The following is a 12,603-nucleotide window of genomic DNA, read 5'->3' as shown; positions in this document are numbered from 1 at the left end:
CCGCGCAGGGGAACACAAACCAAGCAATGGGGAACGCGGCTGAGCAGGGGCAGGGAAACCCCGTGTGTCTGTGCCCTCAGGGCTCCCAGGGCTACAGGGCGGGGGGAGGAGACCCCAACAGCTCACCCGTTTTATTTTAATAAAAGGAGAATGAAGACAACTGGATAACCATAACAAGAACTGTTTCAAAACAAAACAAGCCACCCTCCTGAGTCTTTAAATGTCCAAACAGATTCTGTGGAACATCTTAGGGCTGACAGAAGGGAGACAGAACTCTCTGGACATGCCTGTGGGGAAACTGAGGCAGGAGAGGGTTCAATCTCTTCCCTCCCCCTTTTCATCCCCCCATCGGCATCGGAGAGGAATTGTAGGGGAAACAATTGGCAAAGGCAGGGTTTTGTGAGGGGAACCATGGATGAAAAAACGGATTGGGAATACACTGGGGGTAATAGGACATAGGGTAAAAGGGAAAGGTGGGATTAGGAAAGGGAGACTGTAGGGGGGGTTTACAATGGAGATATTGTCTAACATGACTACGATTTTTTGCATATATACTGCCTTTTACAGGAACACCATCAGGCCCAGTGACCTGCGATGCTTGTAACCCTTTTCTACCTTGTATGATTTTGAATTCCACCACCTCTCCATCTCCCAAGCTTGGGATGCATTTTTCAGGGTTATTCCTTTTAATAGCAGTTCTATGCACGAATATGTCTTGCTGGTTATCACATCTTGTTATAAAACCATAGTTTTGTTTAACATTATACCATTTCACTGTCCCTAAGATCTTAGCTACTATGGTCTTTTCCTTTTTCCGAGTGGCTGCTGTTTTCTGTCTCGCTGTGTCTTTGCTCTCTCTTTCGGTCACTCCCGTGTTGGAACTATCGGCGCGCTTTTCCCAGGGTCGTGTTTGGGGCCGCGCGGGCCGGGCCGGGCCGCGTCGCTCCGTTCTCTGTGCGTCGCCTCCTCTGCTCTCAGCCGCATTGCCGCTGCCAGGTGCTGCATCTCGGCCAGGCCCCCAAGCGATGACCCCCCCGTGCCCCGCTCCAGCGCGCGTTTCGGCTGGGCACGGCTCCACTCTGCCGCCAGCCGCCGCCCGCGCGCCGCCCCTCTCGTTCGGGCGCTCACGGGGCTCGCTCCACCACGCGCTGCGCGGGGCCGGGCGGGCACTGCCGGGCCGTGCCGCTCCCGCCGCGCCTCGCTCCGCCACCGACACTGCGGCCCGCGTGGCTCCGCCCGCGCACGGGAACAGTCTCGCTGCTGCTCGCAGAGCGCTCGGTGCACGTGGCCGAGGCCGCACGGTCCCTGAGCCAGGCTTCCCTTTGCCAGGACACAGCTGACATTGCTCAACAGTCTCAGTTATTAAATAATATTCACGAAAATATTCTTCCATCGGCATATATTTTGACTCAAATATTAACTGGGTCCAAACGGTCTTCCAAAAGCTCTTGGTAAGAATTAAATCCCAAGAAACATAGAAAAAGTTCTTAAACAACCATGCCAGGAAGTGTTTCAGTTCTTTCTGAGCTTGAATCAAGCTAAAATTTACATATCGTTGTTCAAGAATCATTTTAAGTTTAAGATAAATGTCCATATGCGGCTCTGAAAGCCAAGAGTCTTCCCACGGTTCCTCCATAGTTTAGATATGGAATAGCAAAACAAAACCAAGAAGGAGAATCCAAAGTTTCCAGGGTTTACTCACACAAAGTCGCTTAGGGATCGGGGATCGTTCTGCCCTCAAATCTCCACCATTATGTTGCAGTGGGGATACTGCAACACGCCTATATCAAACCAGGAGTCCCGTGGAAAAGAAACAAATCTATACGGACGGATTCTTGCTAGATGTTTCAGAGATGTTTATTTCCCCAGCCACATGGCCGGGCTCTGCCGAGAGACTCTGCCACAGTCACAGGACCCGAGCTGCTTTTCCCGCGCAGGGGAACACAAACCAAGCAATGGGGAACGCGGCTGAGCAGGGGCAGGGAAACCCCGTGTGTCTGTGCCCTCAGGGCCCCTCTCCCAGGGCTACAGGCGGGGGGAGGAGACCCCAACAGCTTCCCCTGAAGGCTTTCCCTCCTTGGAGGCAACAACTTTAAAATTACGTGTATAAACTCAGGGTTGCTCTTCTAAGACCATTCTTGTTGTCATATTAGATGTAGTTATACATTTGTACTAGGTACTGATTAGTTAGGAAGACCCATAAAGGTGTTTTCTCCCCATTCCTCTGGTCTAGAGTATCCTTTTCTGGGAGCCTAGAAGTTCCTATACAGTAATGACTGATACAGGTGACTTTCTAAAGTCCTCTGAGCTCCGTTGGCATTTTGGGCTGATGTGATTGTAAAATAAAAGACTGAACTATCACGAATTTATTAGTTAATGCTAGAATTTTTCATTCCTTTAATTAGTGGCAGGAAAACATATTTCAGTCATAGAGTGTCTCGGCTGTGCTTAAAATTAACCAGAACAAAGTTATGAGCCCTGCAATTGAGAAGCTGTCCACAACTAAATATATTCCTGCCTTAGACCATGGGATTGGATTCTTTCATAGTTTTACTACAAATATCCTCTTAGGTTCATTATGCCTTGGATGCTGAATCCATAAAATAGGGCTGTTAATATGTACATGAGGCATCAAGTAGTGCTGGAGACTTTCAGAAACTGGTAGTTCCTTGATTTATTCATAAAGCAGGGAGCATAACTCTTGAAAATTTGATCAGATGCCAGTTCCTTCAGTAGCCACTCAATCCAGAAACCTTTTTATAGCTGTGCTAACATCTCTGAGGACTGTTAGGCTTAATTAATGTTTAAGACTCTTATACAGAACATGTCATGAAAAGAGAAGCTCTTCTAAGGAGCATGGGGAGGCAGGCAGGAATTTGGCTTCAGGGAATGGGACTGCAAAGGATGTACCAGCGTTTGACTTGAGTAAGTTTGTGTCTATTCTCTCATTTAAAAATACCCTTTCTGTGTTTTTTAGAGAATTACTGTTATTTGGGGTGTTGAATTGACAAGTGTGTGTGCAGAATCCTTCACATGGACTTTCTTTTAGATATTTAGAAGTATTTTTAGGTTATAAAAGACACAGAATGGCCTTATTTAAAGTGTATATCTGTCACAAAAAGAAGGCTCTTTGCTGTGGTATGAGGATGGTGAAGCCTGATGAAGCGATCCTGAAAATGTTCACTGTCAGGCAAAACACTTTAATTTCTCCCATCTGCAAAACAAAATAATATTTATATTCTCTCAAGGGTCAAGTGAGAGGACCATTTCTCCAGGAAACTCAGCATCTTTTCTTCTACATAAACTTGTTATGGATCCAAAAATGAGTGTTTTCTCATAAGCACTGACATCCCTGCACAAATACCTTCTGGGCTATGCAGAATATCATCAAACAACAGCAAACCTTTATCCTGTGGGCATGTCTGGTGCTTCTGGGGCTAGACTGGAGGTGGGTGATATTCTTTATCAGGAGAAAATTGACTTCATCTGGACATCTTGCTTAGCAAAAGTATCAAAACCCTCAAACCCCATTTCCCTGCTCTCTTTCCTCAACTTCCCCAAAATCTAAGTTACAAAAGGTAAATGGAAAAGAAACTGTAATCACAAGGTAGGAGTGGTTGTATAGGTGTTTGTATATTTTTACCTGGGAGAAAAAAAAAGTTGGATTATTTCAGAAGAATTTGCCTTAATGCTGTGAAGGGTCTGTCTTTGTGGTTTAGAACCCTGTATCTCACATAAATATATTTCTTAGAGGAGCTTAAGCTGAGTATCCATCCCCTAAGCAGGTGACGTTCACATCATGAACTGAGAAGAGAATGAAATGTGGAAAAACAGGAGGTTTATCCAGCCCTAGTGGTGGGGAAGGACTCAAGTCTGTCTTAATAGAAAGCAGAACTGGAATAGACTGACGTAAATGACTGATTTTTTTTTTTTTCTGATTTAAGTCCAACAACATCGCCTGCAGGGGAAAACACTGTTGGCAGAGAGTTTCTGGTGATGAAAGCTTTACTGTAGCAGTTAAGCTTAGTTGTCTTTAGACAAAAAACTCATGTTTTATTTAATCTCCATTCAGGCTTTTTTTTCCCCCTAGTTAAAAAGGTAACAAGTAGGACACTGAGATAATATCAGTGAACGAACTATAGATATTTTATTCAGCAAAAAGACCATTTTGGTTTCCTCTTAGAAAAGTTTAGGGTGAGATTTAAGATTGTGATACTGAAATTCTACTACAGTCTTCAAAGCCTGCTTTGTTTAGCATTGCTTTCAAGGCAAGGTTTGCAGGAAAAAAATGTAGTGGAGCAATTTTTAATAGAAAATGGGGAGTTTCTGTCAAAAATCAAGACTTAAAATCAAAGATGCCCAGCCTTATCTGGTGGTCTTGAGCTTTGAGTTTTTCCCCCTGCAAAGACAGCTTTGCTACAGCAGAGGATGTAAATGAGCACTTGTGTAACCGGGGCCTTGCTCACACAGTCATGTTGGCTAGGAGCTATTTTATCTCAATATCTGTCCAAATAAACAAAGCTTTAAGTGGTCAAATGATGCCTGAACATCTCTCTCTGGAAAGCACTGGGCTGTAGTTTCTCAAGTGGCTCTGAGAAAGTTGTTTAGATCGAATTAGGCAATTGTGGAACACTGGGATATTTCATGGCTCTGGCCATGGTCAGATGTAGCTGTTTGTCAGTGGAGACTAGTCCTGAGCCAGCCTTGGTGGTGACAGGATCCACGGAGTGCTGCTTGATGTTTTGATCAGTGTTTTATCTACAGTAACCATATTTCAAATGGCTCTGATTGCCAGAACATCCTTGGAATAAGTCTGATGGTTCCAAAGAGCCTAGAAAGTATAACTGGAATTTGTCTGTTAGATGAAAACAAATCTACAGAGAGGAAAAAGCGGTTTTTCCTCTCCTTGCTTCAGAAATTTGCCACAGAAATAGGAAACAGATCAAGAGTTTTTATTCATTATCTTCAGCTGTCACTCTCGACATTGTTGGAATACACTGAAGTATTGTATCAAATAGAACTATAATGTTTGGCAAGGATAATTTCTTACTAGGAACAATAAATGTGGCTTAAAGCAGTTTTTTTGTTACTTGTCAGGTTAACAACAGGTTTGGAGTGAGATGGTTTGGGCAAGTGTACGTGAAGGAAAAAAAAGAGTGAAGTGAGGAAGGAACATGCTGGATTGCTGTGGGAGTCTGCCAGGGATTTACTGTCAAATTCTGCATGGAGAGAGAACTGAAGTAAATCCAGAGGGAAATGGTGTGTGGTGCACTTGTGTGTGGTTGAGGGGGATGCTGAACTGGGTCTCCTGAGGGATGGGGACAAAACCCTGGGAGGTGCTGCTGGGATTTTGCCTTGGTCCTGGGCTTGGGCAGCCCATGTGGTCTCCTCACAGAAGTGAAATTTTTCTGTTTTCCACTGCAGTTATCAGTTACCTGAGCTCCTCATTCCGAGCCTTGCACTCAGTATTGCAAATCGGTGAATTCATTGATTGAGAAGGTTTTGTTGCTATGATCAGAATAGAAACATGTAATATTTTTATGTCCATCCATATTTTTGGCCACGGCTTCTTGTCATTGCATTTATCCCAACACTCCATTTGCCTGTTTGACTGCCTCTGCATGCTGAGCAGATGTTTTCAGAGAGCTGTCTACAGCAACCCCCAGGTCTTTTTCCTGTGTGGTTACAATTAATTTAAAATTCAGCAATGTGTAGAGTAGCTGAAAATATTACTACTGCTGTCTGTTACCCTATTCTTGTACCAAATGCATTTCATCAGCCCCTGTTCTGCTTGCTGCTGAGATCTCTCAGGTCTGAGTCACTCGAGGTGGACCTGGCTGTGTGTGCTTTTAACAAAATCATTTATCACCTCTGCTATGAATTAATGTTATCAGTGAGATAAGTGACCAAAACTTTTTTGGTAGTGCTAATTCAATACACACAAATCTGTGTCATTACTCCAGCAGCCCTCTCAAAGATAGAAAACAGCTAAATGGCTTTTTTGGTATTCAAAATAGTAAATTATCATTAGAGCAAAAATAAAGCTCAGTCATATCTTAGAGCAATCTCCACATGGTTCTTCCTGCACAGTGTTTGCCAATAAGCCTGGATTTTTGTTAGCCATTGAACACACATTCTGACATCAGCTGCCAGTTCCTTGGCTTCTCATGCAGAAATAGAGATGCTTCTAAATTGTGGTGGCCTTTGCTTTTGCTTTGCTATCCTTTTCATTATATTTTCTTGTTTTAATGATGTCTCTGGCCTGAATTTCTATTGCCTGTGCCCCCTGCCCTTAAATGCCGTGTCTGTCACTGCCACCCACAGAAGCTCCCCTTTGTCCCTGCTGCCCCCCCTCCCAAACGCTGTCACTTGGTGTTTTTATGCAGTGATCTGATGTGATCTGGGGACTTGACGTAGAAGTTGGGCCAGCAATTAGGAAGTTTGACCCTCCCCTCCTGATGGCTTCCTTTCCTGGGCTCCGTGAGTCTTCAGATGTCTCCATCAGGGAGCCCAGTGACCAGAAAATGGAGTTGAAGCTTTGATAATGATTTCTCCAACTGATATCTGTGGTGCCTTTTGCAGCATCCGCTTTTCATTTTTGGGAATTCCAACAGACAGAAATGCATTCACTGTTTGTGCTAAAAGCTTTTCTAGTTGGTTGGAAGGGAACTGCTGCTCGCCTGATTATGTTCACATCATAGCAAATTGCACTGCTAAAGTACTTCATAAAATACTCTGTTTCCATGGTGATCTACCTTCCACTTTTCCTAAAAGGACCCACTAGGTCCTGGGAGACAGACTCTACTTTCTTTGCCTGTGAGAAGATTAGTCACATCCTTTATTTTCCCCTTAGTTCTGCCTTGTTTTCTTTACACCAAGTGGTTTGAGTTTACTGATCATTTTTTTTCCTCTCCGCCTTTAACATCCTGAAATATTAAATCTCAGCACATTAAAGCTCATCTGAGGATGTCCCTGTGCACAAGGATGCGGTCCTGAAACTTGCATTTGGAATTTCAAGAGGAAAAATGAAATTTAAGCATAGATTATTTAAAATGAGAATTAAAGTAATTTAAAACTGTGTGGTGATTCTTCAATGCTGCAGTGCTAATTAATAAAATAGAAAAGAGAGAATGCTGAGGGGACAGGTACCTGCCAGGTGGCACATCCTAATCCAGGTGACTTTCTCCTCTTCCCTGCCTCTGCCAATCTCCCTTCAGTGGAACCAAAACTCTATTTGCCTGAAGAAGGCTCTGACTTGACCTGCAATGTTAAGTTCATTTTAAACATCCGATTCCAGTGCTCGCTGAAGCAAATTTTTGTTTCCCCTCCAGTTCTAATTTAAAATCTTAGTTTTTCTGCATTAAAGCAACATTAAGGGCCTTTTCTGACCTGATAAATCCCAAGATGACAAAACTTAAGGCTGAAATCACAGACCTGGACTTCTCAGTTATCCAGTTATTTAAAGAGTCTCTGGGTGCTGCATATTCTCATGTAATGGGAATAATGACATGATGTGGTAGCTGTAATTTCAGTCTTAACTCAGAAATTTTTTTTCTGCTAAAGCAAAATAGTTGTTTCAGTTCAGAATTCAGCAGGATTTTGATTTGGGTTTTTTTGTTTATTTGTAGTCTTCCTTACCTTTACTCTGGAACTCGTAATGGATATATTTGATAATATATTGAGGTTTTTCTTCCTTTTTTTTTTTTCATTTTCAATTTTCTTTTTTTGCCCCCATTGTGTGTGATCCCCATTATACTCTCCTACCTAGAAGGAGCCATTCATCATTCCCAGTTATACCCCTGCCTGAAAACTGGCATCATTCACTGTGGATTTTCTTGCCATCTCAGCAGTCTGTATCATGCTGTTTGGGGGTAGTTTGCTGTATTGTGGCAGGTAAGAATATATTTATTACTTTCTTAAACATGATACTTTGGTACTTCCATGATAATCGTGATAACTTGTGCATGCAATTAATTGTCATAAGGGTGTTAAAATGATCCTGAAGAAGAGGGATCCATGAGGGGGCTGTCTTATAAATACATATGATGACTGATAGAGCAAACTTTGAGTTCTTTGTGGGCGTTGAATAAAAGCAGCACGTGATCTTTCTTCTTTCCAGACTTTAAGCCACCAGTGCTCTTTTCATAGAGGATAAACACTGTCTTCTTGGACACGGTTATTAGATGATAATAAGGAGATTTTGGATGTTAGCCACTCACATTTCACTTCTGTCTGTGTCCCATAAAAATTGCAAGTTATAAAAGAATAAACTTAGAAAGCCAGTGGGTAAGTCAGGTTATATTAATGACTGATATTTCCTTAGCTGGTACCTGCTAGACTATGTCTATCATCCTTTAATAATAGTATTCCCATGTGAAATTGAGTTTTTTGGGTTTTCCCTAATAAGCTTTTTCTTCTTTAGCTCCACTCCTGAAGCAGGCTTTGGCACCTGAATGAAACAGGTGTAGCCATTTCTAATGGTACGAGAGTGGAATAAATTCCTGTTATTTATGGTAATGGTTGCAGTTGTACCTATATATTGGTCAGGAGGAGAGCTGAATGTGCTGGAGTCAGAGACACTGAGGGCAGGCCAAGCAGAAATGATAAACTGAAGTAGTCAAAAAGGCCGTTTCCTAAAGTGTTATCTCTGGCTGGCACAGAGGAGGCAGGAAGGAAGGAGGGCTGTGAAAGGAGAAGTTGTAGCAGGGAGAGATTCAGGGGCAAAGAAAGGGGGAAGTATAACACAGCGAAAAGGAGGTGTCTTGGGGGACGTGTATCATAGAATTGTGGAAAGCCAGGATGGGAATGTGGTGGAAATGTGTTGGCATGCTATGGCTTTCTCTGCTTCTTAAACCAGCAGCAGTGCGAGCTCAGGATGCCCAAGCCTTTCCCTGTTATCCTTGTAGAGGAGGAAGAACATATGCAGCACTGTGCAACTCGCTTGGTGTAAAATTGATATTTGGGGTTGTTTCATTAGGGTTGTTTATTAATAGACAGTCATGATGAAGATCCATGGATTTTCTTAGAGTCATGAAGAACATCACACATACCTTCCCCCGTCCCTTCAAAGAGGGAAAAAAACGTTAAAACCCTACAATTTGTTTTCTTGTGAGAGGTGTTCTCACCCTGCATGACCAGGGAATGTCTTTTTTTTTTCCTCTTCCGTGCACACAGACCATATCCGTTTCCTTACTTTTTGTAAGGACCTCCTGCATGATTCCTTCTGGCCACTTTTACTGTGATGCAGCTTCCAGAAAATCAGTACCTGAGTTTACGTTTTCTCGCAAAAAGAGAATAAACAGGATTTTTAAATAGAAAACTCCTTTTTCAAAGTCAGATAATGTTATGACAAAATCCATGTAGCTATACCAGGACACTTACTCATTACCCTGCACTTACATAATGAAATCCCATTTTGCCCCAAATGGTATCACAGGCTTTTCTTATGTAAATATGTTTATGTTCATGTGCCTCTCCTAAAACACAGCTGTTCCCTGACTAGCACACAGTAGCATAATTATATGTTGACCTCAGGTAATTAAATCTAACAGTCCCGCAGTTTCTGGCTTTAAGGGACAAATTGGAAGTCAGGCCATCTAAGTCGTGATAAGGAAACTACTTTTAGAACGCAAGGAATTTTATTGTGCTCAGAGTTATTGTAGCAGTTACTTCTTACACTTGAGGAAAACTTGAGATGGAGATGAGGTTTCAGCCTCGTTTGATGTTTAAATGACCTGGTAGCCATTGTGGTGGCTTCAGTGTCCCCCATGGGGATCCTACAGCTCTGAGTTGTAATGCAGGTGAGTAGGAGCAGCTCAGATCTCACTGCAGCATCACCCGGGACACTCTGGAAAGCTCTGGGAATAGATTTGTCAGTTGCTGGATGAGTTTTTTGTTTTTGTTTTTTTTTCTTGATTATGTGGTGGTCAAAATATAAACTCTTTTTAAAAAGTGCCTAAAAATAGCTTTAAGCCACAAAATGGATCCAGCTCTTCGGAAGCCATTACATGAATAGGTAGGAAACTCTGAGTGTGCTGGTGTCTCTTGAGGCTTCCACAAACAAATCCGATGACTTATTTGTGCCTCTGAATAGCACACACTGCATAATACTCATCAATTTATAGTGGTCTGGAGTTTTAAGCAACATGATGAAGAGCCTGATAAAAACGCTAAGGAGAAGAAAAAGATGATGAAAATAGGGAAGCAATTTTCTCCATTTCATGACCCATCTGTGATGCTTTTTAGAGACGTTTTGGTGAGAAGATCTGATGAAATTCGTATTTCTGTGTATGATTTGGGCTTATGTACATTAGGGTTTAAAATGATTCATGGATCTTTCCTCCCTTCCAGATGTACTGCTGAATTATTTCAAGTGTGCCATGATGAAATATTATGAAATGTTGTTGCTGGGAGCAGGAAGCCTTTTTTCTTCCCTTTATTTTTAATTAGGCAAGGTTTATTTCATGACTGAAAGTATTTAATCTTGTTAAATAAACCTGAGAAACTCTAATAATGCTCTCTAGATTTTATGATAAAATAGAGCTTCTAATCCAAGACATGTTAATTACCCTTAAACTTAACAAGGCATACATATTTCATTGAATTGTTTTAAATTCAACAGGAAAACTATTGGGAAGCAGCCTCCAGTGCCTCTTGCTTTTTCATTACAGATCTATTGTGAGAATGATGCTGTTTGACTTTTAAACTAAAGCCCAGGCTGTACCCCATGATTTTGGGTAGCTGTGATTATACGTATTTAGCAAAGCAGTGGAATTCCAGAGAACGATTGGGACAATTCCTTTGGGGAGGGCTGGCCTGTGGCTTGACTTCATACTTGTTGAAACATTCCCGATGACTAAAACTGATTGTTTCTTGACTTTAAGCCCATTGATTTTACATTTTTATGTTTTTTCAAAATAAGATTGTCTTATATTTTAAGTTTTAAATAAGTTTATTGTCTTTTGCTGCATAAATAGTGGTCATAGGGGAGGTATAAATTGAATGTTTCCTTTAAAACTACTGCTCCTCATCAGGAAAAAAGCTGTTTTTGTTAAGGTATTTATCTCCAACAAGCCCTGCAAGTTACTAGCTGGATTTCATGCCCCAGGGGCACCGTGCAGTGATGGCCTGGGTCAGAACAGTTGTGATTCAGGGTTTTATTAGCATGAGTAATCTGTGAACTCCACATGACCTGAATGCACACATGAGCTCTGGACAGCCCTGAACCCAGTGCAAAGTGCCAGGATGGAATTCCAGGTGCATTGCAGAGCCCAACACACCAAAGGGAAATTCCTGCTCTTCTTTCTAGAAACTGGAGGTGGTGAAGAGCTGTGGTTGTACCCAGCTATTAATAAGAATGGTGTGTGGCATTGACTTGGGTGTTCTGGGAAGTTACCCCTTGGAAAAGCCAAGCAATAGAGGTGGTGTTTGAGGAACTGGTGCTGCTGGTGCCGCTCGTGTGGTTCTCGTGACATTGTCCAGCTCTCCTGGCAGACTGTGTCCTGATTCCTGAGTCTGCTCCTCCTGCTGTGTGCCCTCAGGGAACACTACCCTGATATCTGCAGAGCCTCAAATGCTCAGGAATATTTGTCTTTGCTGCTGAAGGTCACTGGGTACCTTCTGTTCCGGGTCTGTACCGAGTGAATCATTTTGCTTCAGAGAAATCTGAGGGAAGGATGTGAGAGGACTTGCTGCTTCTAGACCAGAGTGAAATCTTTCCTGAGTGTCTTGGAATTGGTGATTAATTTAAGCAGACAGGCTGTAGTAGAGGTGCTTTTTGTATGCCCCGTCAGTAGCTTGAGTTTCTGTGCCAGGTATGTGAATATGACTGGTTTAAGCATTAAAATAAGTGAAGTGCCTGGAAAAAATCACATATGTTGTGTTCGCTTACATCAAGTTAGCTGGGAAAGTAATTCTTAATAATCAGAGAAATGACACTGAACAGCTTAAAAATGTGGAGGTTCAAGAGTGTTCTCCAGAAAGGTTCTCTAAAATAAAGGGCTGCTCATCCAAGGTCATGGTCTTCATGTGAGGGACTCAGCCCAGGATGAAGTGTTTGTGTTTGGCCTGGCCAGCCAGCCATATGTACCAATTAAAGGGAAGGGGAAAAGCTCCAGCTTCTTGAAAACAACATAAAACCCACCCAAATCAAACCAACAAAACCATGTTAGTTTGTAGGTGAGGACTGCAGGGGAACTTGGGCACCTTCCTTACTTCAGGTTTGAAAGGTTCCTTACACAGGACAGTTATCAGCTGAATTTATCTCAGAATTTCCTTCCTTATGTTGTTTTCCAGATTTTGGAGAGACTGAAGTGATGAAAGGGGGCTCTGTGCTTTCCATTCTTGGGAAAATAATTCTGGTGTGAATTTATTCCCCTCAAAATAGTCATCTAAAAATGGGTGCATGAACCATGTCATGTTGCTCCTCCTCCGAGTGGAATCTGATGCTGGTCCACCCTGTTTCCTGTAGTTTGTTTTTCTGCATGAAGTGGAAAACTTTGTCCTTGTTTTGGGAAGTACCCTAGTGTAGTTAGGAACTAAAATTAATTTTGTGCGTTTCGTTTCTGGGCATATTTGAAACAGCTCTATGATGCTGTGAGATGC

General features: G+C 42.4%; 1 protein-coding gene across 7 annotated transcripts in view; it reads left to right on the top strand.

The window, feature by feature from the left end:
• Positions 1 to 12,603, top strand: part of TAOK3 (TAO kinase 3) — a 77,960-nt gene that overhangs the window by 20,747 nt on the left and 44,610 nt on the right. Inside the window, exon 1 of one of the 7 annotated variants that reach the window (XM_069030484.1) lies at positions 7,873 to 7,893. The exons of the other annotated variants lie outside the window; for them this stretch is intronic. The gene's annotated coding sequence lies outside the window, so the exon portion shown is untranslated. Of the gene's footprint in view, positions 1 to 7,872; positions 7,894 to 12,603 lie in introns of those variants that run through there. 7 annotated transcript variants of the gene reach the window in all.

Source organism: Aphelocoma coerulescens, chromosome 15 (genome assembly GCF_041296385.1).
Source record: "Aphelocoma coerulescens isolate FSJ_1873_10779 chromosome 15, UR_Acoe_1.0, whole genome shotgun sequence".
Classification (NCBI taxonomy): Eukaryota; Metazoa; Chordata; class Aves; order Passeriformes; family Corvidae; genus Aphelocoma; species Aphelocoma coerulescens.
This window is presented reverse-complemented; position numbering and strand designations above follow the sequence as displayed.